We start from the raw sequence: 10670 nt of genomic DNA on the forward strand, positions 1-10670 counted from the left end.
ATTCCTAACCATTAAGGCTGGTGAATGTGAAGGAATTCCCACTGAGCTATCTAAAATCTGCTGCACTCAGTATGCCAGCAAATTTGGAAAATTCAACAGTGGCTATTGGATTGGGGAAAAAATCAATTTATGTCTAATTCCTAAAGAAGGACAATGCCAAATAATGTTCAAATTGCTAACCAATTGCACTTGTTTCACATACTATCAAGGTTATGCTTAAGATTCTACAAGCTAGGGTTTAGCAGTACGTGAACTGAAAATTACCAGAAGTGCCAACTGCTTTTCAAAGAGATAGTGGAACTAGAGACCAAATTGACAACATTCATTGGATTATGGAGAAAGTAAGGGGGTTCCAGAAAGACATATATTTCTGCTTCATTTATTCTTTTATAAAGCCTTTGTGTGGATCACAACAAAATGTGGCAAGTCCTCAAAGAAATGGGAGTACCAGATCATCTTATTAGTCTCTTGAGGAACCATATATAGTCAAGAAGAATCAAACATATAACAACTAATTTACTTAAGATTGGGGAAAGAGTATAATAAGGCTTTATATTGTCACTTTATTTAACGAAAATGCAGAGTATATCGTGCAAAATGCTAAGCTGTACAAATCATAACCTGGAATTAGAAGTTGCTGGGAGAATTATCAACAATCTCGGATATGCGGAAGATACTACTCTTGATGGCAGAAAGTGAAGAATTAGGAAGCTTCTTGATGAGGGTGGAAGAAGAGAGTGAACAAGGTCGCTTAAAGCTTCACATCAAAAAAAAAAAAACCAACTAAGATCTTGGCAACTGCTTCCATCGCTTTCTGTCAAATAGATAAAGAAGGAATGGAAGCAGTGTCAGATTTTATATTCTTAAGCTCAAAGATTACTGCAGACAGTGACTTTCATCTTTAAATTAAAAGATGCTTGAGGGCAGCTAATGGAACAGTGAATAAAGCACCAGCCCTGGATTCAGGAGGACCTGAGTTCAAATCCAGATTCAGATACTTGACATTTACTAGCTGTGTGTGACCCTGGGCAAGTCACTTAACCCTCATTGCCCCCCCCCCAAAAAAATTAAAAGATGCTTATTTCTTGGAAAAAAACTATGACAAATCTTGACAGAATTTTAAAAGGCAGAGATATCACCTGCTGACAAAGGTTCATATAGTCAAAGCTATGATTTTTTCCAGTAGTAATATGTGACTGTTGTAACGATTGGAATGATGCCACCTGCTGGAGACTTACTGTAGAAGAGTTCCGCCCATGAAGCGAAGGTCTTTGAGAGCCAGACCAGGAGTCTTTTCTTTGGCGTCAGGAAGTGACGCAGGCTAGTGGGAGGAGGAAGGAAGAGACTGGCGCTCGCTCTTGCTCTTTTTCCTTTGGACTCTGGTGGAGAGCAGAGCTAGAAATGTGCTCTCCCTTTAATAGATAGGAATCTAGGCCTTTCTCTCTCTTTACCAAACTCTTATTCTCCTTAATAAATGCTTAAAAGTCTAACTCTTGCTAAAGCTTATAATTTATTGGCGACCACTCATTAGATATTTTAGACAGTTTAGCTAGAATTTTAGCCCTTAACACTGTGAAAGTTGGACCATAAGGCAAGCTGAGTGCTGAGAATTAACACTTTTGAATTGTGGTGCTGGAGAAGACTTTTGAGAATTCCTTGGACATCAAGGAGATCAAATTAGTCAATACTTAAATAAATTGATGCATTGGAAGGACAACTGAAACTGGAGCTTAGATACTTTGACTACATAATGAGAAGCCAGGACTCATTGGAAAAGACGCTGATAGTGGGATAGATTGAAGGCAAAAGGAGAAAGCGACAACAGAAAATGAAATGGGTAGATAGTGTCATTGAAGGAACAAAAATGAGCTTGGACAGAACTCAGGAGATAATGGAGAATAGAAGGGCCTGCCATGCTATGATCCATGGGGTCACAAAGAGTTAGACATGACTGAACAACATCAATGAACAGCAACAACAAATTTCAGAAAAATCCAAAGAAATGTGAGAGCAGAGCAATGAGAACTCAAAACAAAGGAGACAAGAAAATTCTAGGCAGCAACCAGAATATCCAGGAAGGTCACATCTATTATAAGAGTAAGGGCTATAAAGTGTGTGTGTGTGTGGGGGGGGGTGTATCCACATGTATCCACATATAAATACACATATTTATATAAGCACACACATATATATATATTCAAATTTATATATACATATATAGGTATGTATGATATGCACACATGTGTGTACAAACATGTACAACACATACCTACACAATACATGAATGCATTCATGTATACATACACACATCCTTTTGTTAGATCCTCAATCATGTTTAAAAGATAGGCCTTTGTTTCAGGATAAAGTTTAGGGTCATTCATTAAAAAGAACTTTGCTTTCAGAACCATGCCCAAAATGCTTTAAAACTGTGCATACTCTTTGACCCAACAATACCACTATTAGGTCTATATCCCAAAGAAATCATAAAAAAAGGAAAAGGAGTGGAAAGAGCACTGGCCCTGGATTCAGGAGGACCTGAGTTCAAATCCGGCCTCAGACCCTTGACACTTACTAGCTGTGTGACCCTGGGCAAGTCACTTAACCCCAATTGCCTCACAAAAAAAGGGAAAAGGACTCACATGTATAAAAATATTTACAGCTGCTCTCTTTGTAGTAGCAAAGAATTGGAAATTGAGGGGATACTCACCAACTGGGGAATGGCTAAACAAGTTGTGATATATGAATGTAATGAAATACTATTGCGCTGTAAGAAATGATAAGCAGATGGATTTCAGAAAAACCTGGACTTACATGAATTGATGCTGAGTCAAATGAGCAGAACCAAAAGAACATTGTACACAGTATCAACAGCATTGTAGGATGATCAATTCTGATAGACTTAACTCTTCTCAGCAATACTATGATCCAAGACAATGCCAAAAGACTTGTGGTGGAAAATGCTTTCCATATTCAGAAAAAGAACTATGGAGTCTGAATGCAGATGGAAGCATATTATTTTCACTTTTGTTGTTGTTTGTTATTGTTCTGGTTTATTCTTTCTTGTGTTTTTCCCCTTTTGTTCTGATTAATGTAGAAATATGTTTATTAATGTAGAAATATGATTAATGTAGAAATATGTAGTAACATGATAGTAATGTATAACCTATATCAAATTGCTTGTTGCCCTTGAGAGAAGGGAGGGAAGAGAGGGTGGGAGAAAAATTTGGGACTCAAAAAACATCTTTACATGTAATTGAGAAAAATTAAGAATTAAACAAAATTAATTTTTTTAAAAGAAAGGAAAGGAAAGGAAAAAAAAAGAATTTTGCAGTTTCTCAAAGGTGATGCAGTCTACTCTCCTCCCAAACTGTTCTGGGCCTAAGTCATTGTCCATTTGGCTTGCTGCCTTGGCAGAAATAAGAGCTAATTAATAGGGAATCCTTGTGTTCTCCCATATCCTAGGGATATTGAGTTGTATTCCCTCTGGTGATGAACATGGGAGGAAATGTCCACATCGTTGACTACAGAGATCCATTTGGGCAATTGACTACTTTAGATATAAGTGATATACAAATATTCTAAAGAAAACTGGGATGTCTACCCTTTGACACTTTTCTAGTGAAAATATTGCTGTTTTTCCCACAATATTTGTCGTTTAAAATTTTTCTCTATCCCTATTCCCTTTAAATAACCACTTGACCTCTCACACTGCATTGAAAAAGAGACCAGTGAAACCAGGGACAGGGTAATGGGACCTTCAGAAATCTTTGCCAGGGCACAACTTTGAGAAGACCAGCCTAGAAGACTTTTCCCATAACTGAGCTGCTGGGACATCCTTCTTCCTCTAATAACTATCTTCCTTCAGAAACTATCTTTAAGCTTTTTGGGTCACATGGATTTAAAACAATTGTATTTCATGGTAGCAACATATTTGCCAATCCTATAATCACTTTTCAATTTGAATGAGTCAAGGGAAACATAATTCTAAAGATGTACATTCATGAATTCCAGTCTATATAAATATCAGCTGGTCTTACTTTGTTTCAGATCTTTGGATTTATAACATCTTTATCCAGGGTTTCATTCAAATAGCATTTTTAAATGAATATCTTTGTGATTGTCTCTAAGTCCCAAAGGCAGTGTACATAAAGCTTATAATCTTACTATTTGGCAGTTTTGTAAATTGGAGAGCCGAGCCGTGTACAGTGTTCTGTGAGGCAGCATTCTATTTAATGTTTGAAGATAGTTCATGGGGTAGGGCACAAGGCAAGGTCTATTTTCTTTTAATCAGGCTTTTTGCATGGATTCATCCAGATTCCTTCTGGATTCCTTTATTTCATGTTAAATATTGTTGCTTGCTGTGAATGAGCCCAGAGATGCCTCCATTGGCTGCCTTTTCTTTAATCAAATGATACACAAATAAAGATGACTTCTGGTGTGTTAAGTGAGTAGATGCCATGGCTCTTTATTAAACCTTGAAGCATGAAATCCACAGCATATTCTGAGAGCTTAGAGAAGAGGATAGGAAGTGGGGAGGAGGAAAGCTGGGAAAGGGAGGAAAACAGCTGGACCTTGAGTTCTGGACATTAAATGATTTTTTAAAAATTGGCATTGTTGTACATGTTATATGCATTTTACATTCACATGTGAAGCATATCTTCAGGGTCCAGGGTTGGGAAAGAACTTGAGGAGGGTAATGGCTCCCTTACACTGTCAGAATGCAAATTACTTTTCTTTATACAGAGCAGAACATTCAAGAATGTGCCACTAGAAATTTCACTAAGGTTTTAACTCTAATAGCTTATTTTAGGCTAAATCTTCAAGATAAATAGACTTGCTCTGTTTGGTTACTTTCAGCTCATTCCAACTTCATCATAATTCCCATGGCAGGTGAAACTTTTTTAGCTTTGTTATACAAAGCTTTGCTCAGTTTCTTCTTCAACCTCTTTACAGGGTGGAGTTCATAAATCAATTCCTTATGGTAGGCCCTTTTGCTGAAGTCTAGGATGAACTTTCACCTTGCCCCCAGGCCACCTAAATGTAGTCTGTGAAGGACCCCACCCATCACAGGAGCCAGATCTACCTCATAACAGCACACAGGAAATTAACCCAACACATGAGCCTCCACAAACGAATCTTGAAATTGCTTTTTCTCAAACTGTTCCCCTGTGTTCTTTTGGTATTGAGCTCAGTTTGGTGAACTGCCCAACCACAGAACTAAGCTGAAACTAACCTTTCCACTCAACTCAGCAAAAAGGGTGACTTTGCCGGGGCAGATGGTAAAATGTATTGCACAGTGTAATCCATTTCCATGTCAGCAGGCATTTGGGACCTTTCTGCAGCGATTTGAAATACATTTTCAAATAACATTTGAAACAAAGGTTTATGCTGTACTATGGTTTCTTTTAGGTGGACATACCTTCTCACCTTCCTCTCCCTACCTCCCACCATTCCTCCTTTACCAAGGCTAGGTAAAGAACAAGTGGTTAACATAGTTTGGTTATGTTTTTATAAGGATATTTTAAAAATACACCCAATAACATAACAGCTTGGTTGAATTATAATCTTCCAGATACATCACCAACAATAATAATCTGCTAAATGAGAAAATGCTGTGATGGAATGATCCAAAAAGAAAAGGGATTAGCAGGTCACTACTATATGCATCATCTCTGGCTGTAAATAAAGTACCATTAATTCAGCTATTCCTACCACATGCCTCATGTCATCATAAATATCAATATTTTGCATTTATTTACTTTATATGACAGAGAGGCCCATTTCTTTGATGCCAGTATTTGTCTAGTGTTGTTGTATGACTGTGAGACATAGAACACTGTGTTCTCTGAAGAAATGAAGATGCATATCATTCAGAGTGCAACAGAAGGTTACATGGTGGGTGTGAGTAGACTACAACACATTACAAATGGGAAATTATGGAAAAACAGAATAAAGGATGTCATCAAAGAGATATATTAGTGGTAAGGAGATAGGAGTAAGAATGATGAATAACCAGTGGGTAAGCCATTGACTCCACTGCTATCTTTGTCATTTCAAAAGAAAGTAAGGAAGGCCTAAAGCATGTTGGGTAGTCATCCTTATGGGAGACATGGACAAGAGTCATACAGGATGGGCAGGCATGGAAGGTACATAATTTGAACCAATGGAAGGAATAGCACCATTAATAAAATCAAAACTTCACTTAAGTATCTCCTATAGATAGTTTAAATATTTATGACCAATTCCTATGTTTTCTTATATAATTTAGTTACTGGAGTCTCAAAGCCTATGCCAATAGAATATAAGGTCTGGCTAGAAGGGCTTTGAAACTGATCTCTGCAAGGGACTACATAGTCATGTCCAAGTTGAGTGTGGAGAGAATTATCACTTGAAGGTGATTGAAATTATCTCCTGATGGTTGGATGGATGGCAATATGACTCATTGTAGAGATTTAATCAAAATTGATGAAACCACAAATCTTTTGAAGTATTGAAATCATTCTCACACATTAATTGAGAGATATTAAAAAACATTTTTGAGGCTAGTTCTGCCCATGGGACATGGGAGAATTTACCAAAATAACAATAAGGCTATAAAAGTCTTTTAAAGACAAAATCTTACCTTTTTGTCCTCATCAATATGTAAAAAATCAAATTGATTTCAGCATGATTTCTTTGTCATTTTATTTTTTTGGCTGATCATTCTAATTAGTAATTCTTCATAATTGTTTTCAGAACTAGGAACCTCAGAATGTAATAGATTTTAGAGAATAATGTCACCACATGTACCCTAAATAGGATGGAGCAGACTGTGTTGTGCTTTACACTAGTTTATAACCACACCCAACCTACTATTTGACTCATTACTTTATTATAATCTTCATCCTTGATTCTGAGGCAATTAAACATTATATTCTTATATTTTCTCATAAATTTATAGAAATACACAATCCCACAATCTCACTAATTAGCTCTGATTCCCCCAACCCAATTTAGAAAATTAACTTATTTTCTTTTAATCCTCCTCTCTTCTCTCTTTCTCAAACTCCCTACTCTTTTTTTTTTTTTAGTGAGGCAGTTGGGGTTAAGTGACTTGCCCAGGGTCACACAGCTAGTAAGTGTTAAGTGTCTGAAGCTGGATTTGAACTCAGGTACTCCTGAATCCAGGATCAGTGCTCTATCCACTGTGCCACCTAGCTGCCCCTCAAACTCCCTACTCTTAAAGGCTTAAATTAATATTAATGTTACTGGATATACAATTTATTAGTGATGTAACAAATAATATAAGACATATTTAACTATATAATAAGTGGGAGGGAAGCATGTCTCAATTCATGCTTAACCATTCCCTGTAATTGATGACCTCTCCTCAACTCTGGAAATATAGTTACATCATTCATCTCTCACAGGGTGGTAGTTAAAGTCTCTGAAGAATTCTTTTTTCAATAACTAATCTACAGAATAAGCATTCAACTCACTTCTCTCAGGAAAGCACTCTTTAATCTTTCTCAAAGAAAATAGTTAACTCAATCAGTCTCTGATGAAAGTTTTCTTATTCATTTATCTCTATGCTTCACACAGTCTTTCTCTAGTCATGATGGTTAGCAATGTCCAGATTAAAATACAATTCTTCCCAACATTCTATACTCTCTTAAAGACATGGGAACAATATCTGTAGTTTCTGAGGAAAGGGCTTTTGATATTAAAAACAATTGTTCCAGATAAGATAGGACCTCAAATACCCAGTACCTCAAACTCAAAATTCCTTCCACTTTGATCCTGATAAAATGTAAGCTCTTCAAAGGGAGGAGATGCTTCATTTTTTTGTTCAATCAATCAATCAATAAGCATTTATTAAGCACCTATTATAGGCCTGGCACTGTGGTAGGAACTGAGAGACAACAGGTACACAAATACATACATAGAAAATAAGTACAAGGTAAATTGTTTTATGAGGGCATTGATGGCTAAGGGAATCAAAAAAGGTTGAAGATGGAACTTGAACAATTTTCAAAGAAACAAAGAATTCTAAGAGTGGAGGTGAGGAGGGAGTTCATTGCAGTAATAAGGGGATAGCCAGTTGTAAAGTATGGAGCTAGGAGATGTTGTATTTTATGTGAGAACAGTGAGTAGGTCAGCCTGGCTAGACTAGAGAGTAAAAGAGGGAAAATGCATATTAAAGTTAGAAATATTCATAGACCCAGGTTTTAATGGGCTTGAAAAGTCACTTAGAAGAGTTCATATTTAATTGTAGAGCTGATAGAGAGCCATTGGAGGTTATTTAGTAGGGGGGTGACATGGTCAGAATTACACTTTTTAGGAAAGTCACTTTTGTACCTGTGCATAGGATAGATTAGAAGTAAAAGGGACTTGAGTCAGAGATCCATATTGGGAGTCTTGTAAAAGTCCAGGTAAGAAGTGATGAGTGCCTGAACTGTGGGGATGGCCCTCTGAGTAGAGAAAAGGCATTCAGTCAGTAATGTCAACTAGTAAGAAAGCTGTTAGGGTGGAAATAACAAGATTCTGTAGTTAATTGGACAAGTAGAATGAAGAAGTGTGAGGCATGAAGGAGATCATAATAAAAAAATAATAATAACTAGAATTTATATAGTGTTTTACAGTTTTCAAATCTCTTTATGCTTTCTCACATATATATGATATACATGTATAGATAGCATGTGTGATATGTATAATATAAGCATATACCTACATATATATTTATGTATAAAACACAGTAGTAATAGCTAGCATTTATATAACACTTCAAGTTTTAAATGCTTTACAAATATTATCTCATTTTATCCTCATAACAACCCTGGGAGGTAAGTGTTATTGTTACCCACATTTTACAGATAAGGAAACAGGCAGAGAGAAATTAAATGATTTCCCCAGGGTCACATAAATAGTGTCCTGAAACAAGATTTGAATTCAGGTCCTATGAACTTCAAGTGGGTGCCATACATTGTGCTATCCAGCTATAAGGTTGTCAATCTGGGTGAATGGAAGGATGATGGCTACTTCAACAGAAATCAGGAAGTTTAGAAGAACATTGGATATTATGGGAAAAACCTTAGGTTCAGTTTTAGATATGTTGAGTTTGAGCAGGTGATAAGACATCCACTTATAATAGCCAATTGGCAATTAGAGATGCATAACTGGAGTTCAGGGGACCAATTGGTAATGGATATATATGCTAGGCAGCTAGGTGGCATAGAATGAGCACTGAATAGTGTTCAGGACAGAACCTTGGGGAATATGCACAGTTAGGGAGTATGACATGGAAGTTGCATAAGAAAAGGAGATGTCTGCCACAGTATTTGGCACATGGTAGGTACTTTAAAATGTTTCTTGATTGCTTTATTTCATATAATTCCAAGGTACTACAAACAACTGAGATTTACTGAGCACATTATATGTAAGGCTTTCCTACTTTCACCCATCTAGCCTAGCAGATTCCTATGGTGCCAGGCAACTTGTCAGAGTTTCCAGTGGTAGTGGTGATAGGGAGGGGTTTCCTGTGATGGTAGAACTTCCCAGAATAAAGACTGAGTAGTTCTGATGGACTGGTCATAAGTGCAGTTTATAAGCAGTTATAAGATGGTGATAAGTAAAGCTCAAGACAAGTTTCAACCTCTCATTAAATGATTAAAAATAGAACTGTATTTAAAAGAATTCAAGGCACATACGTCTTTTAATCAAGTTTCAGCACCCTGAAGAGAATCAGGCAATTATTTGGCAGGCACCAGACTGTGGGTGCTCCATATGTGTGGTTCGCCCACATAGCTGTGAAGTTGTACTCAGCATCAGTCTCATCAATGTGCTAGACACTGGACCAGATGACCTTCCCCCACTACTAAAGCTTAGAGTATAATCATAGGATCACAGATTTTAAAAGACAGAAGAAACTCAACAGATAATTGGCTTTGTCATCAAAACTGAATTTAAGCAAAAGTGACTTGGCTAAGGTCACCTAAGGAATTGAGCAGCACAGTTGTCTTTGGAATCCAGATCTCCTAATCAGTTTTACTGATTTTTCCACGATTACCCAATAAAGGGAAAACAAAGGGGTTGAAAACCAGGAGTATTTTCACCGGAATTCAGGAAATAGCCAATGTCTACATAAGAATTTGTCGTATTTTAAATTACCATTGAACACATGCCAGAGATGATTTAAGCCACATTCTTCTTCCCAATTGGATTCAGATCCCTTATATTTCAGGTTGTTTTATAATCCTCAGGTAAGGAGATTTCAAAGACTTCCATGGTAAATCAAACACAACTTTCAGTCTTTAGGATTAATGTTAGTGGTTGTTTCCTACATGTAAATAATGTTGGAAACCACCAAAAAAATCATCAAATGAATGTTGTGGAAATGTGCATTCAAAAAACGTCAGAAGTTAATGTTAATTCCAATGCAATAAAATACTTTTCTTTGATCCAATATGTATTTGATTTATTGGCTTAAGGAAATAGTTGAATGACATCTGCAGGTTTATTTCTTTCCAATGTCACATAGTGAGAGGAAGCATGGAATGGTGGATAGAGAGATGGCCTGAGAAAAACCTAGCTTCAAGTACCACCTCTGACACATATTGCTTGTCACCTTAGACAAAGCATTAAATTTCTCAGTGCCACCAGACAACCCTCTTGGACTATAAACTGAAAACAGA

This window comes from Dromiciops gliroides, chromosome 6, assembly GCF_019393635.1.
Source record: "Dromiciops gliroides isolate mDroGli1 chromosome 6, mDroGli1.pri, whole genome shotgun sequence".
Taxonomy (NCBI): Eukaryota; Metazoa; Chordata; class Mammalia; order Microbiotheria; family Microbiotheriidae; genus Dromiciops; species Dromiciops gliroides.